This window comes from Meriones unguiculatus (assembly GCF_030254825.1).
Source record: "Meriones unguiculatus strain TT.TT164.6M chromosome 13 unlocalized genomic scaffold, Bangor_MerUng_6.1 Chr13_unordered_Scaffold_37, whole genome shotgun sequence".
NCBI classification, from domain to species: domain Eukaryota; kingdom Metazoa; phylum Chordata; class Mammalia; order Rodentia; family Muridae; genus Meriones; species Meriones unguiculatus.
Genome location: NW_026843647.1, coordinates 234,276 through 255,102, shown reverse-complemented (window position 1 = coordinate 255,102; position 20,827 = coordinate 234,276). Strand labels below are relative to the sequence as shown.

The following is a 20,827-nucleotide window of genomic DNA, read 5'->3' as shown; positions in this document are numbered from 1 at the left end:
AAGAAAATTATGGGGATCTGTTCAAATAAAATGCTTGATTATTGGCTTGCCTTTACATATGAGAAGATTGATTCTTGGCCTATTCTTGTTCCCTGAGGAATTTCAGAGTGAATGCTCCATGGACTTTAAGATTCGTTATAAGAAAGTGCAGAGGAGGGTAATCCAAGATGGTGGTGACCAACCCACACCAGATTTGAGGGGCACAGGATCTGAAATGACAAAATTGTTGAGCAGAGGGGCAGCTGAAGCAAGAACATCAACTCTGAGGCTTCCTGAGTGATGTGCCAGGGAAGATTGTTTAGGGGGGTATTTGAGGAAAGTGGGTGGAAGGGTGGGACTGGGAAGAGAGGAGGGAGTGAAGGTTTCAGTGCGATGTAAAATGAACCAATCAATAAATTAATGAAGAAAAATATAACAGACCCGTTGTCATCAAAACTGACAAGATCATGAAAAAGATGAGGAAACTGTTCCATATTGAAAGAGACTAAAGAGATAAAGAAACAATGCACCACTTAAATGTACTAACTTCTTTTGACATTTATGTGAGTAATAACATAGTCAACAAAACCCAAATTAAGTGGGATACTGTGTCAATATGAATTAGCTGTTTTGATAACTGCACTGTCATTACATAGGATAATGTTCTTTATTGTATAAAATTGACACTAAACCATTCAGAGTGACAGGGCATCAGGTCAGCAGCTTCCTCTCAAAAAGTCTGATGTAAAACAGTAATTAACTGTGTACCATACTTGGAACTTTTTTCAAGTTTGTTATTGTTTCAAAATTGTTGTAGGGGAAGCTGGGCATAGTCTTTAACCCCTGCACTTGAGAGGCAAGGAAGGAGGATCTCTGTAGTTTCAAGACCAGCCTGGTCTACACAGGGAAGCCCAGGACAGCCAGGGTTCTGTAGAGCAAATTTGTCTCATAACAAAAACAAAAACAACTAAATAAAATTGTTGTAGGTGGAAGAACAATGTAACTAAAAACTGAACAAGATTTAAAACAAAACCGATTCTCCACACTAGCATTCTGAGTAAGACAATGTTTGTAAGAGACTGACAAGTGAAATGACGTGACATTTTGGAGCAGGAGGAAGATTCTCTAAGTACAGCACAATGTCTTCTTTTTTTTAGCCTGTGTGTGTGTGTGTGTATGTGTGTGTGTGTGTTCATGATGCCAGTGAAGCATGCATACTAGGGAACACATAGGAAGGTTAGAAGACAACTCTGTGCAATCACGTCTTGCCTTCCACCTTTTCATAAATTCAGGGATCGAACTCAGTTCTCCAGGCTTCCCCAGCAAGAGCCTTTATCTGCTGAGCCATCTCACCAACCTACAAGCGATTCTCTTGAGTGACCTCAATTAGGCAGTAGTGAGAAAAAAAATGTGAACGATTCCTTCTCTTAAACAAATTCGTAGGGATAAATAAACAATAAAAAGAGATGAGTAGAACAGCAGTACTCTAGTGCTACCAACGACCAACAATCAGCAAAACAACCTAAGCACCTCCTGAGACAAGGGGGTACAGGGCTGGTAGCTAAAATTCCTTGCAAGTGTAAAACTGGAATTACCATGAAATAAAAGAGCTTTCCCAGCTCTACAGTAACCTTGTTATTACATCCTGATTATCTAGACATAGCAACCCAAAGAAATACAAATAAGAAAATAAGTCCGCATGAATCCTGTAAACTCCTGGTTGTGCAAGTCCATCAAGGTATAAACAGCAATGTATATACCAAACTGTGTCTTAAGAAGAATTCTCTGATGGAATAAAGAGAACAATCAAATCACTTGAAAGCTAAATGAGAGAGAGCACCTGCAGTGGTTGGCTGGCTGTCTTAAGAAGAGTCATTTCATTTTGGAATGCCGGCACATATGTCCTGAAACAATAGTCCTAGAAATGTTTCAAGGTGCAAGGATCCTGTGGCCTTTCCAAGCAGCAAGTGTTCATTCCACTGGGATGTCCAAGCCCCCCTCCCCCGCTGCCCCAGGCCAGGCAGGAGGCAACACCAGACTCTCTGCACTTCCTTTCCTGGAGGCCTGGCCCCAGCATCACTCTTCCTCAGGATGCAGGGCGCAAGTGTATCCCTAGGAACTACACACAGTGTGCTCCCGCCCTCCCAACCCCTGCGGCCAGAGTGCACAGTCCCGGGTACCAGCAGTCAGCACAGAAGCTCTTGTCTGAATGCAGGCAGGCTCTCCCGACCCGCCCAGCCCCCGGCTGCAACGCCGCGGTCTCTCCCCGCGACCGCCATCCTGCGGGTCCCTCACACACGCCCACAGCCAGCCACGCTCGGCTGCACCGCGATGGCTGACACCGGTGAACCCGCTGCTTCTCCACCGCGGGACCCACCCCTCTCACTTCCCCACCTCCCAGCAGCTATGCCTGCTCCAGCAAAGCCCACTGGACAGCTGCCAGGGTCGGAAGGGAAGCCCAGGGCAGAGGAGGGGGGCGGAGCACGGGGGAAGGACAGAGGCAGAGCCCGGTGAGGGCGGAGGAAAGGAGGGAGGTGGGGCCCGAGGGGTGGAGGCGGAGCTCAGGGGAGGAGGCGGAGCCCGGGGATGGAGGTGGAGCGCGTGGAGGCGGAGCCTGGGTGGGCGGAGGCGGAGCCCAGGATGTGTCCGCCCCACACCCTTACCTGGTTTCTTCTGGTCTCAGCCACGACCGCTGCCACCGAGCCCGGGAAGCGGATTGCCATCGCCGCCCTCACCGCCGCCACCCACCAGGCCCAGGCGAGCTCAGCGATAACCCTTCAGCGTCTGTATTTATAGCGACCGCGCTTCCGTCACGCTTGACAATGGAGGAGCGCTCTGCGGCTGCGCCTGCCCCTACCCCGCCCCACCCTCAGAGGGCTCGGCCCTTAGCTTCCTCCGAGGCTGCTCGGACACGCTGCTAGGGAAGTGGGCGGCCTGGAGCATTCTTGCCACCAAGGCTGAGCTCTTAGAGGCCGGGCCTCTGCTTCAACGCCCCCCTCCCCTATTCTTTATTCTCCTGGAGCGGGGGTCTTTCCTTCCGCCTTCTCTCTCCCTTTTGCTGTAGGAGGATAAGGGCGTGGAGGGACGCGGGGTCACTTGCAAAGTTTGCTCTTTTCTGCTGCCTGCTTGCCACTGGCCGCGCAGCAGAGATTCTCCCGCCCTCGGCTGGAAGCTTGGAATTTGCACCGGCAAGGCTTTCTGGCTGCACGTTTCCTGTTTATGTTGTGCAGATTGGGATTTTAGAAACATGCCACCGAGCGGGCGGGGGAGGAAAAGACTTGCGCAATCTTCAGAGGCGCCTACGGTTTCTGGGATTCCTTGCCTGGGAATGTTCACCTTGGGCTTTCCTCTGAGTGCCCAAGAGAGTTGGGTTCCTCCTAGGAACAGGGCATCAGGGCATCCCTAGGATCCTCCTGAAATGTTCCTGTCGCTCCCCAGGGAGCCCTGCCCAGCTGAATTTCACTGATTTTTTTGTTTCAAAGCTCTGGTAGCTGAAATAGGTATTAACTTCCAAATTGCTCTATTGCAAAAGTGCAGTCAGATAAATTCATGGGGTTCTTTGTCCAGTCTAGAGATTATCCTAGTTGATTGAGTTTATTTTTTTATTTCTTTATTTTTATTTTTTATTTCCATTAGTTACAATTTATTCACTTTGTATCCCCCCTGTAGCTCCCTCCCTCCTCCTCTCCCAATCTCACCCACTCTCCCCCTTCTTCATCCATGGCCCTCTAACAGTCCACTGATAGGGGTGGTTTTCCTCCAATTCATTCTGATCCTAGTCTATCAGGTCTCATAAGGACTGGCTGCATTGTCCTCCTCCGTGGCCTGGTAAGGCTGCTCCCCCCTCAAGGGGAGGTGATCAAAGAGCAGGCCGATCAGTTCATGTCAGAGACTGTCCCTGTTCCCAAAATATCCACTACTGATGTTTTCAGATTTGGCTGGCACAACAGTTGGATGAGTTTACTTTGTCACTTCTTAATGATTATGAAGTTTTAGTAGTAGAATATGTATGCAAATTAAGACTGAAGTTTTCAGAAACTTTGGTTTAGAAATTATCTCAGTGAGGACATCATTTGCTGAGGGGTTTTATCCTTAATATATTGTATATGGTAGATGCCAATGTGCTTAGCACAACACCTAAACCTTCTTCTGCCAATGACTAGCAGAAAGCTAGTGACTAGAGCTGTGAACTCATAGAGTCCAAAGGGTCATCAGTTCAGCAGTGCCTTCAAATTTATCTCAAGCAATTGGCACAGTGAATTCAGGTGGCACTAACCGCTCTGGTGACTGCAGGGAATTTGAAACTCCTCCAGAACTCCTCTCATCCAGGAAGGGTTTGGATGAATTCCTCCGCAAAGGTTCCTGGGTGTGTCTGAGCTTGGAAGCATCTCTGGAGAGGAGGAGGGGGTCTCCATTTCCTCACCCTTAGTGTCTCTCATCATCTCTCTGTGCAGGCCTGACCTGGGCGCATTTGCCATTTATAAAACCATGAGGGTGTGCAGTTCTGGCCTGTGGTCTCCTTAAATGGCATAATCACTATGACAATATTCTCTCCTATTCTAATCTGATTACTATAATCCTAGAGAAACTTGTTTTTTTTTTTCAGAAGTCCCAACCCAAACATGAAGTTGTTGTCATATGCAGCCAATATGGGGGAAGGGGATTGGGTGGAGTGGGTAGGGTGTGTCTATGTGTGCTCAATGCAAGATTTCTTTGCCTGATAAGAAAAAGAGAATTCAGAAAACCTCACCGCTGGCTGGGGAAAGCAGTGGAAGTTGATTGCTTTGTTTTCAATGGCTGAGTATTATCTTTTGTGTAAATGTGCCATGGTTTCTTTATCCATTCTTCAGTTGTGGGACATCTAGGTGGTTTTCAGACTCTGGCTACTACAAATAAAACTGCTATGAATGCAGCTGATTAGGTGTCCTTCTTGTAGAGGCTCTTTTGGGTATATATCCAGTAGTGGTATACCTAGGCCTTCCTAATTTTCTGAGAGAGCCCCAGATTGTTTTCCAAAGTGCTTGTAAAAGTTTACACTCACACCAGCAAGGAAAGCATGCTCCCCTTTGTCCTTATCCTCACCAGGATGTACTATAACTTGAGATTTTATCTTAGCCGTTCAGACTGGTATGAGATGGAATCTCAGAGTCCTTTTGATTTGCATTTCTCTGATGATGAAGGAAGATGAGCATTTCTTTAAGTGTTTCTAAGCCATTCAAGATTTCAATGTTAAAAATTCTTTGTATACTTCTGTGCCAATTATTTAATTGGGTCATTTTTATTGGAGTTTGATTTCCTCGGTCCATTGTATAGTTTGGATATTAGCACTTTGTTGAAAATAGGATTGATGTGTTCTTTTCCTAATGTGTAGACTGACATTTAGTTTCATTGATATTGTTTCCTCCTTATAGAAGTTTTCAGTTTCATGAGGTCTCATTTATTAACTTTTGATCCTAGAGCCTGATCTGTTGGTGTTCTGTTCAGGAAGTTGTCTCCTGTACCAATGAGTTCAAGGCTCTTTCTAGCTTTCTCTTCAACAGATTTAGTGTGTCTGCAGTTATATTGAGGTCTCTGCTCCACTTGGATTTGCTATTTATTTCAGGGAGAAAAATATGTATCTATTTGCATTTTTCTACATGCAGAGATACAGTTAGACCAGCATGGTTTATTGAAGAGGCTGTCTTTTTCCATTGTACGGTTCCGGCTTCCTTGTCAAAAATCAATTGACCAAAGGTATGTGGGTTTATTTCTGGGTCTTTGATTCAATTCTATTGATCAACCAACCAGACTATCTCTATGCCAGTACCATGCAGTTTTTATTACTACTGCTGTGTGTTGTAGCTTGAAGTCCGGGATGGCGATAACTCCAGAAGTTCTTTTATTGTATAGGATTGTTTAAGCTGCTCTGTTTTTTTTTTTATTATTATTCCATATGAAGTTTAGAATTCTTCTTTCAAGGTCTGAAAAGAACAGTGTTGGTATTTTGATGTGATTATATTGAATGTGTAGATTGCCTTTGGTTAGATGACCATTTTCACTATGTTAATCTTATGGATCCAGGAAATTGGGAGATCTTTCCATTTTCTGACATCTTCATTTTCTTTCTTCAGACCATTGAAGTTCTTTTCATGCAGGTCTTTCACGTATTTGGTTAGAGTCACACCAAGATACATTATTGCATTTGTGGATATTATGAATGGTGTAGTTTCCTTAATTTCTTTCTCAACACATATGTCCCATATGTACAGGAGAGTTACAGATTTTTTTAAATTAATCTTGTATCCAGATACTTTGCTGAAGCTGTTTATCAGCTGTAGGATTTCTCTGGTGGAATGTTTAAGGTTGCTTACATACACTACCACCTCCTCTGCAAATAGCAATATTTTTACTTCTTCCATGCTGATTTGTATGCCCTTGATCTCCCTCAGTTGTCTTATTGCTCTAGCTAGAACTTAAAGTACTATATTGAAGAGGAACAGAGAGAGTGGGTATTCTTCTCCTATCCCTGAATTTAGTGGAATTGCTTTGAATTTTTCTACATTTATTTATTTTCTACAATATTTCTACAATTATTTATTTTGATGCTTGCAAACAGCTTGCTGTATATAGCCGTTATTATGTTTAAATATAGACCTTGTATCTTTTTATCTCTCTAAGACTTTCATCATAATGGGATGTTGGATTTGGTCAAACATATTTTCTCCATCTAATGAGATGACCATGTGATCTTTTTCTTTAATTTTTTAATATGGTGGATTATAGTGATGACATTTTTTATGTTGAACCATTCCTGCATCCCCGGGATGATGTATATGATGTGTTCTTGGATTCAGTTTGTATTTTATTGAGTTTTTCGCATGGAAGTTCATGCATGAAATTGGTCTGGAATTATCTTTCTTTGTTGGATCTTTGTGTGGTTTAGGTGTCAAGGTGACTGTGGCTTCATAAAATGAATTTGGCAGTGTTCTTTCTGTTCCTTTTTTGTGGAACAGTTTGAAGAGTATCTGTATTAATTCTTTTTTGAATGCCTGACAGAATTCTGCACTAAAACCATCTGGATCTGTGCATTTTTTGGTTGGGAGATTTTTGATGATTCCTTCTATTTTCTCAGTGGTTATTAGACTGTTTAAACTTTTTCCTGATCTTAATTTATCTTCAGTAGGTGAAATCTATTCAGAAAATCAATTTTATTTTGCTTTAGATTTTTGATTTTTTTTTGTAATACAGGCCTTTGAAGTAAGTCCTAATGATTTTTTTATTTCCTCATTGTCTGTAGTTATGTCCCCCTTTTTGTTTCTGATGTTGTTTATCTGGATACTTTTCTCCTGCCTTTCAGTTACTTTGGCTAAGTGTTTGTGTATTTTGTTGATATTGTCAAAGAACCAGTTTTTGTTTTATGGATTCTTTGTATCAGTCTCTTTGTTTCCAATGTATTGATTTCAACCCAAAGTTTGAATATTTCCTGTCAACTGCTCCATGTTGGTGTGTTTGCTTCCTTCTGTTAGAGAGCTTTTAAGTGTGCTGCTAAATTATTAGTATTGGATCTCTCCAATTGCTTTAGGAAGGCACTTCATTTATCAAAATGATGTAAGCTTTTCTATTAGCACTGCTTTCATTGTGTCTCATAAGTGTGGGTATGTTTTGCCTTCATTTTCATTGAAAACTAGAATGTCTTTTTTTTCTTCCTTTGTTTCTTCTATGATCAAGTGTTTCTCTTGTTGTTGAAGTCTAGCTTTAATCCATGAATGTCTGATAAAATTCATGGAGTTATTTCAATCTTCTGAGTCTTCTTTTGTGACTGATTATATGGTCAAATTTGGAGAAGGTTTCATGAGCCGCTGAGAAATGTTCTATAGACAACTGGTAGGCCCATTTGATTCAAGATGTTTGTTAGTTTCTTTTTTCGCCATTTACTTTCTGTTTTGATGATCTGTCCTTTGGAGAAAGTCGGTGCTGAAGTCTCTGACTATTAATGTATGAGATTCAGTGTGTGATTTAAACTTTAGTAATATTTCTTTTATGAATGATGATATCCTTACATTTCCATCACAGATGTTCATTATTGAGAGGTTGTAGTGGTGGATTTTTCTTTCGGTAAGTATAAAGTGTTCTTCCCCATCTCTTTTGATTAATTTTGATTAAAAACTTATTTTTGAGACATGAAAATGACTACTTCATCTTGTTTTTTGGGTCAATTTGCTTTCAAAATCTTTTCCAGCCCTATACTCTGAGGTAAGGTTTATCTTTATTCATCATTATTTTTCAAAACACCTAAAAACAGTCTCTGTCTAGTATCCCTAATGACCTATCAAGGCACACACTCAGAAGAATTCTCTATAAGACAATACACAGCCAACACCCTTTCCTAAGATCCAGAGATGAAAATAAAAGTGAAGAAATTAAACACCATAAACCAAAAAAATAGACAAGTCCAGATAGCAACAGCTAGAATCACAATCATGCCAAATCCAGATAACTAAACACCAGAGTGAAACCAAAATCATTAACACCATGACACCAAATCACCACAACCATCCTAGAGGAAATCAAGGTTATAACAGAGGATATGGGTAAAACCTCAATGATGTCTGTGAAAACAAACAAAAAAGTGAAATAAAACACTGAAGATAGCTGAAGATATTTTATTACAAAAGGAATCAATAAAATTAAAAACTGAGATGTGCCTAGAAATAAAAACTGAAGAAGTCTAACAAAAACTCAAGTGATAAGCCTCATCAACACAGTCCAAAACATGAAAAAGACATTCTCATAACTAGAGAAATTACTCTTTCTTAATTTCTCATCCATCAGATTCTCTGTTTATTGATTTTACTGAGCTCTTCAATCTATTTTTTGGTGAGTTTTGTGCAGAGTGAAAAATAGGGATCTATTTTAATTATTTTACATGCATACTTCCAGATTGACCACAACAATGAACTGAAAATTCTTTTTTTTTTCAGTTGTCAATGAAAGTATGCTGGACTTTGTGTCACTAGCATACAACATGAGAATTTTTCCCGTGCTGCAAATCTGTCTAAACAATTGTCTAGCTATATTTTAGGTAATTGGACTGGAGAATTCGATACTATGATGGAGCAGCTGAGAGTGGCCATTGTCACAGTAAATTCTACCAGAGTGGACGCAGGACTAGCCACAGGATTATCATTATGGATTGCTGCAGCCATGAATCATCTGAAGGAATGGGCGGGCATTGGAGCGTTAGCAGGCCTTCTGGTGTTGGTCTCCTTGGTTTGCCTGTGGTATATATGCAAGATTAGAGTCTCACAACAGAGTAATGCAGCCATGATCATTTAGGCCTTTACAGCCATTGAAGCAGGACAGTTTCCCTGAGCATGGTTGGCTACCATAAAAAGCTAAAATGTTATGCTCAGGATGCGAGGCTAAGCACTGCACTCAGGGTCAGCTGCTTTGGACCCAGAGAAGAGCATGTCTGATGCATGCAGGTTGATGCCCCAGGTCCCGCCTCTGAGAAAAAGGTATCGGTCGGGTCTGATGCTCTTTGGGTGGATGACACCTAAATGAACATCAGTACAAAGTCCCAATTTATTTCTAATATCAGAGATCAGACCTCTACTCTTGCCTGATGCATCTAAAACAAAAAGGGGGAACTGTAGAGAGCTGTGGAATGCTATGCCTTAAAGATGGAGCTGGTTTCCCGCCTTCCACCTTCCCGATGGTGAGTGCTCTCTGTCACGAACAATTCCACATTTGGCTAAGGCTGAGGATCTGGCTTGCTTCCATGTATGTGGACCTATCTGCATTGCCCACGTGGCACGCTGGGGTTGGCTACCCAGAGGCTATTTAAGCTGTGGGCTGGCTTTCCCCAGGGTCAGATGATTGTTCAAGGTTCCTGAATAAACTGCATTGAAAAAAAAAAAAAACCAAAAAAAAAACTTCAGTCTCTGAAGAAAGAAATGGAAGAAGATATCAGAAGAGAATTCTTAAAGAAATAATTCAAATGGCTGAGGAACATTTAAAGATATCTGAAAAGTCCATAATCATCAGGGAAATAGAAACCAAAAGTAGTTTGAGATATGGTCTAAAGAGAGTCACATGACTAAGAATATTCAGACATTGCTAGTAGGAGTACAAACATATTCTGCCACTAAGGACATCTTTGTGGCTTTTCCACAGCAAGATGGGGATTGTTCTACCTCAAGAATCAGCAATACCACTCTTTGGCATATATCCAAAGAATGTTTCATCCTTCCATGGAGACATTTGTGCAAACATATTTATGTTGCTCTAATCAGCACTTCCAGAAATTGGATATAACCCAGATGTCCATCAACAGAAGACTAGATAAAGAAAATGTGGACATTTGCACAACAAAATGTTACTCAGTCATTTTACAAAGTAAATTATGAAATTTCAAAGTAAATGCATATCTACAGGTAAACTAGAAAAAAATCAGTCTGAGTGTAATAACACAAGTTGAAAAATACAAATATCGCATGTATCTACTTACATCTTAATATTACTTGTAAAGTCAATGATAAGCAATCTATAGTACATAAAACCATGTAGGATACACACAGAAAAAAGGACTAGTGTCCGAGAAGAAGTAAATAGATCTCCCTAGGATAGGGCAATAAAATATTTATAGATGGAAAACGGGCTCATAAGAGAGAATCAGTTGGAAGTTGGGAGGCAAGGGGACATTAAGGAAAGTAATATGAAGAAAGACAGCTAAATTTAAATGTTATTTGAATGTTACTGTAGTAATCTAATCTAATTCCTAAGCAGAAGCAGAAGCTTCCTAAAATATATACATAACTGAAGGTGATCCAAACGAAAAAATAAAAGAGATTCCCAACAGGATGCCACTTGTCATCAAATGAGGATTCCAATACTTGGAATGGCTTATATCTACTTGAGGTGTTGGCCAAAGGAATCTTATGGGAATGCCTAAACAATGCAGACTTTTGTCAAGATTATAGTTTGCTCTCCACAAATGGATTGCAAGTCTTTATTGCTGAATACAGCACATAAACAACTCACTGAACATAGAGAAACTAAGCTGGTGTAGGTATATTTATCTATATCTAGGGAGATACACACGTGTGTGTGTGTGCAATTTCTTTACATTTTTTAAATTCCAGTAACCAAAATTGTATAAGATTACACATAGGAGACATTATTTTGTTTGTTTATATATAAGAATTAACATTACATCATTTTTTTCACATTCCTACCTTCAAAGCTTCTTGCAGTTTTAGCTCTTTTGAAATTTTATGGTCCTGTTTTCATGAATGGATTTTACATAAGTTAGATATCAATTTTGATTTGCATTATATTGTTTATATTGTATTATAACAATAATATATAATACAAAATTATATCACTAGTAAGTATGATAAGTAATATTTCAGTAAATTAGAAAAAGTATGGAGATGAAGTGTACTTCTTTTTGTTTGTTGTTATGAGACAGATGGCTGAGTCCAGCCATCTCAAGACATGTGCTGCCAAGTTCGAAACTAAATTCATATTTACAGGCTCCAAAACCCACTCCAATTCTGATTCTTCAGGTGATTCATGTATGACTTTTAATCAGGAAATAGTGTAAAGATGAAAGTGGCTGATAATCTAAACTAAGCACACAATTCATAAATTTGTTGCCTGTCATGACTTATATTGACTATGAGCAGCTTTCCCCCTCTTTTGATCCTGTATAATTCTGAATTTGGTGCCAGACGTCCAGGAGGAGGTCTGAATGCAAAAGCTGAGTTGAGAACCCTGAACCCAGGTGTCCTGCATAAGGCTGAGTCACTAGTGTTTACTTTCTTGGTCAAAACCCCATGTCCCTCCTCTAATCCACTGATAAGGGATGTCTTCCTCCTCTATCTTACTGTAGCTTATCAGGTCTCATCAAAACTGTCTGGATCTACTTTCCCTGTTGCTTAGTTTAGCCACTTTGACTAGTGGAAGTGATCAAAGAGCTATCAAACTGGTCAAAGTCTGACTGCCCCTGCTCCCTTTCCTAGGAGAAATCAAATGTTCAAACTACTCTCACAACAGCAATCCAAAACAAACAAGCTGTTTTTGGATGAACTACAATTTTGTCTCAGACTCTGGTCCTCTCCAAAGTCACTGTGGACCATGATGAAATCATACAGATTGTTGAAGAAAGAACCAAACATGTTTTTCACCCACATGGAGGAACCAGGTGTAGAGCCCCAGGGCTATGGGATTCCAAGAGTACATGGATGAGAGGAAAACAGAACAATAAAAAGACAGCAAATTCAGAGCAAGTCTGGCTACAGCAACAGAAATATCTCAGTACTGTGACCCTCAGATGTCTGGACTTTGCTGCAGTGTGTGTGCTGGCCTGTCATGAGAACCATTGTGTATGCACAGACTGAGAGCCTGAAGCAACAGTAGGAAGCAGCTGTAGCATTCAAAGTCTTCTCTGATATTGTTGAGGTCTGAGCCTGTTCCAAGGCCTAAGCCAATAATCTCCTTGGATCTGCCTTGACGCAGGGGTCTGTCTCTGTGTAGTGAAGAACCTGACATGTCCCTTCCTTTGCTTTGCCTCAGCCTCCTCCTACAACCTGTGTATGCATCGATGGAGTTTCCTCTGTTCACTTGTGGTTATAAAGGAGAGACCAACACCTACATGGAGGCAGATGTTAACCTTGCTACATTTATTCCCATTTCCATCCCACTTGATCTATCACAATACCTCCATATCCTTTTTGACAGAAAACCAACTGTACTATGGAAGTTCGACCTGTGAGTACTTGCTTGAATGTGCTATGGTTGTTCTGGTTAAAAGATACTACATGACCTGCTAAACACATGTAATTCCATTCAGAATAATGAACTAGATACAGAACAATGTGAAAAACAGTTTCACGTTTTTTTCTCCTTCATTGTGTCTCTGCAAACATTTCCACTTCTCATTGTTATGTATCCAGTGAGAAAGAAATCAGGGATAGAAAAAAGAACAACTTTTATGTCTGCCTCATGGTGTGTTTGCATGGTGAGACTTACATATTTTTGACACACTGACTGTAATATGTCAAGATAAGTTTCCATTCTTCTCAGGTCTATTTGGCCATCTAAATATCTTATGTTTGAATATCTGTTTCTTTCTAAAGACTTGGAGAGTTTCTGATAAAGTGAAATTGAATATCCCTATGTGCTCAGCACAAATATTAGAATCTCTGGTTTCATGTGTTCTGGCTTTAGTATCTTTAAAGTATCTGTGTTTAGACACTGTGGTGGTCATATTTATAACTTATTTATTTATAATTGATATTGTAATGGAGTGTTCTGAAATTCATGTCATTCATGCCTATATTCTGTCCTCTGCTTAGTTAGCTCTACTGACAAACAGTGTTCTCTGATTTGATTGGAGGTTTTATGATTTTCATTTCCAACCGTTCTATCTGTCTCCTCCCTCACAATCTCAATTTTGTCTTGTGATTTGTTTTTTCTGGTACTCAGTCTTTCTTGTGTACAGCTGTTTATTCTATCTCTCATCCAAGTTCTGGTGGAGAATGCTGATTCTTTTCTCAATGACCAGTTGAATTCATTGCTTGGTTCTGTCTGCTTTTCTGTTGTTCATCTCTTTACTTTCTGAAGTATTCATCTGCCATTTTATCTAAGAAACTCTGAGATAGGTTGTTGGTTATTTATGATACTGTGGAGGACTCATTAGGCTTTTTCATATTACTGTTTTTCAGTTAATGCTATAATTGGTACATATGTTCATTAAACATCAATTTGGAGATTAAGTTGGTCCTTTGCTGAAAAGTACCTTCTTGAAACTTCAATATATATTTCCTTTCTGAGTAGGAAACAAACATACTAGCCTAAGGTCCTGGTAGTTTTATTATTATGGAGTATTTGAATAGAAAAAAAAAAAGAAAAAAAAAAAACGCCCAGGAAGTCCAATTTATTCTGGAAGTAAAGAACTCTTTGGAATGCTTTTACAAGATAGAGAAACCATAGTTTAGTAGCCCACTTCAGCCGGAAAGAGAAGGAATCCCAACATAGGAGGAAGAAAAGAGCCCATCCTCGGAGATGGAGAAAAGACTGAATCATTAATTGACCGGTCTTAATCTCGATTCTGTTTGAGCTGTGATAGGTGGATCAAGTCTCACCTCCTTGAAGTTTAAATCATAGTTTTTAAAGTTTACACACAGATATACAAGTTCTTAATATCTTAACATGACCACAATCTATAATCTACACTGAAATTCTCACTGTAGGAAAAGCAGGGAACAAGTGTCTGTAAACAGTTGGAGTAGACTGATGTTTTATGTTAAGCTTGGGCACCAAAAAACAATGGTTCTGGGATAAAAAAACAAACAGCCTTTCTTCTATCTGCATATGTAATGACAGATAAGATTTCAGCACAATGAGAAACATTGAAGTTTGTCTTCAGCAGGAATAAAAGGACATTAAAATTTTGATCCTGTAACTGTGAGAAGTCTAGCCAGTGCTTTCACCTGGTGGTTTCCATAGTATATAAGAACTCCACTGATTAATATTTTAAAAATCTGAAATTTTAAACTCTTTAAGTCTCATTTTCACATACTTTAAACCACTTTCTCAGACATTTACAACTTGCATTTACATATCTTAAATCCCATTTTTAGACATTCAAACTTTCCATCAACTTTAAAGTGTTTGTTTCCCCCATTGATGCATTTACCAGGAGAAAGAGTCATTTGATAACTGGGAAAAATGATTGAAAAGTAAGTTCTTTTAAGTGAAATAACCATAAAATATAAACTGTTAGGTATTAGTAGACTCAATTTGAATCTCATTTAAATCGAATTTTGTGAGATTAGATTTTTCAGTGTGAAGCCAGCAAGGTAATGCCTTCTTCAGCAGGGACTCTACATATCTGTAGAAAAGAACAAGGCCTGACTTTTGTGTATGATATGAACTGACCATGCAGCTGCAGCATTGTTCAGAGGAGCTGCCTAAAATTTCATAAATTCTGCTAAATTTCTATAGTGACAACCTGCTGTGAACATAACAAGAGCTCTGAGAGGGATAAATTTGAGCAGGACGTATAATCCAAATGGCCTCTATATCAGTCAAAATGACAGAGACTTACTGAATATGTGGGACCCAAGCTGGGGTCCTCCATTGCTTTCTCAAAGATTTTGTAGTTAGCAGAGGTTGACAGTCTTTGGATGCCACACAGAACAACATGGTCTTCAGCTGCCACACAAGGCATCGTGACCCACCAAACATCAGACTTGTGAGGCCTGAGTTAATTTTTATGGAAAAGTAACCTACCTTGGCCAGGCACAGTAGAACATTTAACTTAACAATGTCCAAATGTTGGGCAGGGATTTATTGTTGGATGAAGCATGTGACAATTCATGGTTCAGTTGTCATCATTATCACAGTTGAAATATCATCAAAGGAAAGGCCATTTCTGCCTATCTTAGCTACCAACTAAAGATGTCTGGCAGAGAAATCATTTTCATTACATTCCTTAAATCCATACTCAGCAGAACTCTATGAGGGCCTTGAAGGAAAGCATCTAAATTATTGCCATATTTTTCACTTGAATATTTTATTAATTAATTCAATTTACATCTTGGTCATAGGCCCCACCCTCTTCTGCTCCCAATCTTACTCTCTCTCCCATTTCCTCCTCTACTATTCTGCCCCCTACTTACACACCCCAGCCCCTGTAGTCTTATGATTACTGAGTTTGTGTTACTCCCTTATGGTCTGTTAGGTCAGTTCCATCAGGGTAAAGTGACCAACAAACATAAAATATAGTCATGTCCACTCCACTAACTAGTAGGCCAGCATGAACCCTAATCAGCACATCAGCTACTTCTATGTAGAGGACCTAGTTTGAGATCATGCATTGTCCTTGGTAGATGCATCAGACTCCTTAGGAAACTCTGGGCCCTATTTGATTGGCCCTGGTGATATTCTTGTGGTATCCCTGTCACACAAATATAAATGAATAAGTATACAGGTGTAACCAACTAAATTGATTCTTTAGTCTTTAGTATCACTTTTATGTGATTGAAAAAAACATAAGCCCTCGGCTCAAATGGAAAAAGATAGAATTTCTTCTATAAATTTGAATAAATTTGAGAGTCTGTGAATACAGTTTATGTTATCCCAAATTCCACCATACAATGTGGAAGCAGCTTCATGAATTTTCATAGTAACAATAAATAAAGAAAACTATAAATCCAATACATCACTGGAAACCTCAGAGAGGACATTAAACAGCAAAATGGGGCAAGTTATCATACAGGCCCAAGATGGCTATGTGATGTCATTCTCATCTTTTAGATTGGCAAAAGCCAGTAGAGTTCTGGGTTACTATATTCTAAAATGATTTTATTCATCAGCTATAGGATAGATAGATAGATAGATATAGAGATACAGATGCAGATATATATATATAACTATCATCTTAACCACAGAGGTGTCCAAGAAATGGCTACTCAGGTAGCCCACGCTATGGTAATGAGCCTTTCAAACTACAACATTGCAATCTTACCACATCAATGAACTTTTTATAGCCAGTCTTTGCAGACACTGCTCTGTCCAGGAATTTTCATGTATATATGTATATATTCCTACAATTCAATATTTAGTATGGTATAATCCTTGAGGAAGACTAATTGTCTTTCTCTCGGTTTTTGGTAATTGCCTGCTTTTGCCTGGTAGATTCTCTCTTAACAGAACATCTAGCCACAGATCCCAGATTAATGTAGTAAAACCAAATGGAATTTCTTCTTGATGATGGCAGGTCAGAAGGCAGAATCCTTCCTTCAGTAGAACACAGTTGACTTTAGGCTAATGATTTCTGTTAAGCTCCCTCTATTAGGGTCACCCAGACTCTTATCTACCACAGGTTTTGAAAAAAAGCTTCTGAGGACCCATCCCCAAGTGCTGAAGGCTCTGTGTGACACAGTTCAACTAACCCACCTGCAACAAAGTTCCACTTTGTCCCATTGTGAGCACTTTTGTACTGCCTTAATGTACTTGGTGTTTTCTTTTTCATATGCTACTTTAACCTACTTTTTCCCCCTGCCTTCCCTAGGAAACTCTACTCATTCATTTAATCTGCAAGCTTAGAGAAACATCTTTCCTTTACTACTTTTTTACTACTTTTTTAGTTTTTGTAAAGATTTATTAATTTTTACATTATGTTTATGAGTGTTTTGCCTACATGTTTGTTTGTGTGCCACTTATGTAAAGGGTCCCTTCAGAGGCCAGTGGAGGACATGGATCCCATAGAACTGTTGATACACACTATTCAAACCTAAAACTGGCTACTGTGACTTGAATCAGGGTCCTCCATAAGAGCAGCAACTAGTCATAACATATCATTTTTCAAACCCAAGAACACTATTTTGCACATGCTTATTTATTCTTATTTCATTTACTCAAGAGCTCACCTTCTTATATATATGTGAATACCACAGGTGTCCCTGGTGCCCAAAGATGCCAGAAAGGATCTTATGAACTGGAGCTAAACATGTTTCCAAGGCCACCCTGTGGGCACTGAGATGCTAGCTTTTATTCAAAGTGATCTATCTATAGATAGATGCCCGGGCATCTGTCTATACCACAAAGAGACACTTTACCACTAGTAATGCACATAAACTTGTTAGAATTTTCATAAGTATGAAATTGAATCATTACAAAAGAAAAGGGTAAGAAGCTCTTTTTTATATTCCTAGTGAAACCTTAGTGACTCCTCTGTAACCCAGTGATTCCATGAGCTGAAATGTCATAAGCACATATGTATTCAGTAGTCATAAGATACAAACAAGTGATATTTAATGCACACAATGTACACCAAAAATATTTGAAACATTTAAACCTCTGAGAGTTTAGGAGCCGTTTGATGATGTTCCTGGGCTGTCATGAGCTTATTCACACAAGACTTACATGTCACAGGAAAAGTCAAAGGCTAGGATCTCTAGGTTCCTGTATTTGATAAAGACTTTTTTAGAAAAATGTACTGACAATACCCAACCTTTTGTTCCTCTGGTTTAGAGTGACTTGGAGAAACTATCAATATTTGCTGACCTTATACTTTGCCATTGAAGAGATAAATAAGGACTCAAACCTGCTTCCCAATATGACCTTGGGTTCCCACATCTACAATGCTTTTAATTCTAACAAAATAACCTTGGAGGACCCTCTGATATGGCTGTCTGGAAGGAGTGAGTATATCCCTAATTACAAGTGCAACACTCAATACAAACCTCTAGGAATCATTTCAGGAAACAAGCCGGAATTTTCTGCTGCAATTGCAACACTTTCAGAGCTCTACAATGTCCCACAAGTAAGTTAGAAACATATTTTAAGCACAATTACATCTTAGACTTGATGAAAACAAACAAACCAACAAAAGAACAATAACAGAACAAACAAAAGAAAACAGAGAAGTGGATTATGTTTACTGTAGGCAGATTTCAAATAGCAGTGAACGAATTACTTTGATATGTTAATAGTTAACAGATGGCAGAGTGTGGCAAAATGCATGAACAGTTAGTTCTGGGAGTTTCTGAGCAGATCACTTAGTAGTATCCATGATTCTATCTCCAAACAATGGATGATGTACTGTGGATACTCAGTCTGCATTTGATCATAAGTCAAATTCTACAGCAAAGATACGTAACTACCCAATCTAGCATATATACATCTCAAAATTCCTATGGTTGTCAATACCTGACATATGGAAAAAGAAAGTTCAGGACATGTGACTAAGTTTGGAACAATGTTTAATGCCATCAACGATGAAAATCTTTGAAGGAATTAATGATCTCATTCAGGAAAGTTGATCTCAGAATAGCACCCACGAGACTAACCACATAGCTGTATCATCATAATTGACTCTTGCCAGGCTACACTGAAGAAATGCATAGCATCTATCAGCACACATTACTACAAACAGAAAATGCCTGGTGAGCACAAGAGTCAGCAATAATCAAGATTAAAAAACCTACACGGTAACTCTCATTGTTATCACTCAGTTAAACAATTCATAATTGTAGTTTAAGCTAATGTAATAAAAAATAAAGACAATAATTTACATCTGTCTGAGTTTTGTCTCTATTGAGAGGGATGATACAATAACCCCTGGCAATGAGGCCCCAGGTAATCACAACTTGAATAATTTTAACTTGGGAAACTGAATCTCTGAAAACTGTTAGTCTCTTTCCATATTTGCTTTCCTAAAAGTGAAGGTTCTCAGAGGTGTTATGAGAATAGAAAATACCTGTTAATGCCTTCTGCAGTTTTCTCTACATCAGATATTCTTTTGCATTGTTATTGTAGCAAGAGAGATCTATCATTCCTTTCAAGCCAATGAACAGCTTATTGTTTACCTCTTGGCTGCTTCAGACACCTCAGTAACTTTGGAGCTCATGGTATTTGTAAAAGACTGTATAGCACCACATAATTTCGGGACAAGCTAATCTCACAGAAGACATCCTCCTTAACAATAGTCAGTCCTTTAACCCTCATATTTGAATTATAAAATCACTTCCTCTTAAGGGTGATGATTCCAAATGCCTGGAACTCAGAATCACTTTTTTTCTTTCTTTGCTTCCCAGGTCACATATGGACCATTTGATTCCATGCTTAGTGACAAAGATACATTTGCATTCCTTTATCAGATGTCTACTGAAGACAGAGGTCTAGCCCAAGGGCTGATCTCTTTATTGCTCCACTTTGGCTGGAAGTGGGTGGGGATCATTGTGTCTGATGATCAGAGAGGAAGGGAGTTTCTCTCTGACCTGAAAGTAAAGATGGTAACAGAAGATATCTGTGTGGCTTTTATAGAAAAACTCCCAGATAATTTGAATGTAAATGTAAACTATGATTATTGTTTGCAAAACTTGAAACAACATACTCAAGTAAATGTGAATTTATTCTATGGTGATATAGATGACTTGCTGTTCTGTGTAGACATTAGTATCTTTGTAACCAGAAAGAAGGTGTGGATTTTGGCAAAGCCACACTCGACATACTTAGAGTCTATAATAAATGAAAAGCATATTATGATAAACCTATTCAGTGGAAGCTTATCATTTTTAAAGAAGAGAACTATCCCTGGCTTCAAGCACTTTCTTGAGGCCCTTACACCCTCCCATTACCCAGGAGATGTTTACTTCTCTAAACTCTGGATTGACAAATTTAATTGTTCACCTCCTGCTTCGCAATGTGGAAATTTTAAACCCTGTCCTTTGAATAGTTCCCTAAAGACTAAGGATAAAATAAATGATATGATGTCTATTTCTGAGCCAAGCTATTCCTTATGGAGTGCAGTACATGCAGTGGCCCATGCCCTACATAAAATGCTATTGAGCAAAATTGAAATGGGATCTAAAGAAGACAGAAACACAGACTGGCTTCTACCATGGCAGGTAAGCCTCACTCATAAGCAGGCGAAGCTTAGAATCTTACATTATTAGTAAGTAATTTGCTGTGGTCAAGCCAATAAAACATTTTCATCTTATAATTTAAAGTACAAGTTAAAATAGAAAAGGGTTTAAGTTTCTCTCCATTTAGTTTGATGTTGACTAGAGGCTTGCTGTATTTTGTCTTTACTATGTTTAGGGATGTGCCTTGTATCCCTGATCTCTCCAAGACTTAGTTAAACATGAATGGGTATTGGATTTTGTCAAATGCCTTTTTGGCATCTAAGAAGATGATCATTTGGTTTTTCTCCTTCAGTTTGTTTATGATTGATTACAGTGATGAATTTCTGTCTATTGAACCTGCATGCCTGGGATGAAGCCCACTTGGTCATGGTGGATGATATCTCTTATGTGTTCTGGGTTTTGGTTTGCAAGTATCTTATTGAGTATTT

The 20,827-nt window shown here is 39.2% G+C and overlaps 2 long non-coding RNA genes across 2 annotated transcripts; both read left to right on the top strand.

Moving 5' to 3' along the window:
* Positions 1–4,723: 4,723 nt before the first annotated feature.
* On the top strand, positions 4,724–12,630 carry LOC132650998 (uncharacterized). Its single transcript, XR_009588967.1, has 3 exons — positions 4,724–5,712; positions 8,032–8,073; positions 11,985–12,630. It is a non-coding gene; the product is annotated as an uncharacterized LOC132650998 (long non-coding RNA).
* Positions 12,631–12,715: 85 nt separating this feature from the next.
* On the top strand, positions 12,716–20,308 carry LOC132651007 (uncharacterized). Its single transcript, XR_009588968.1, has 3 exons — positions 12,716–12,732; positions 18,004–18,173; positions 19,569–20,308. It is a non-coding gene; the product is annotated as an uncharacterized LOC132651007 (long non-coding RNA).
* Positions 20,309–20,827: the final 519 nt, after the last annotated feature.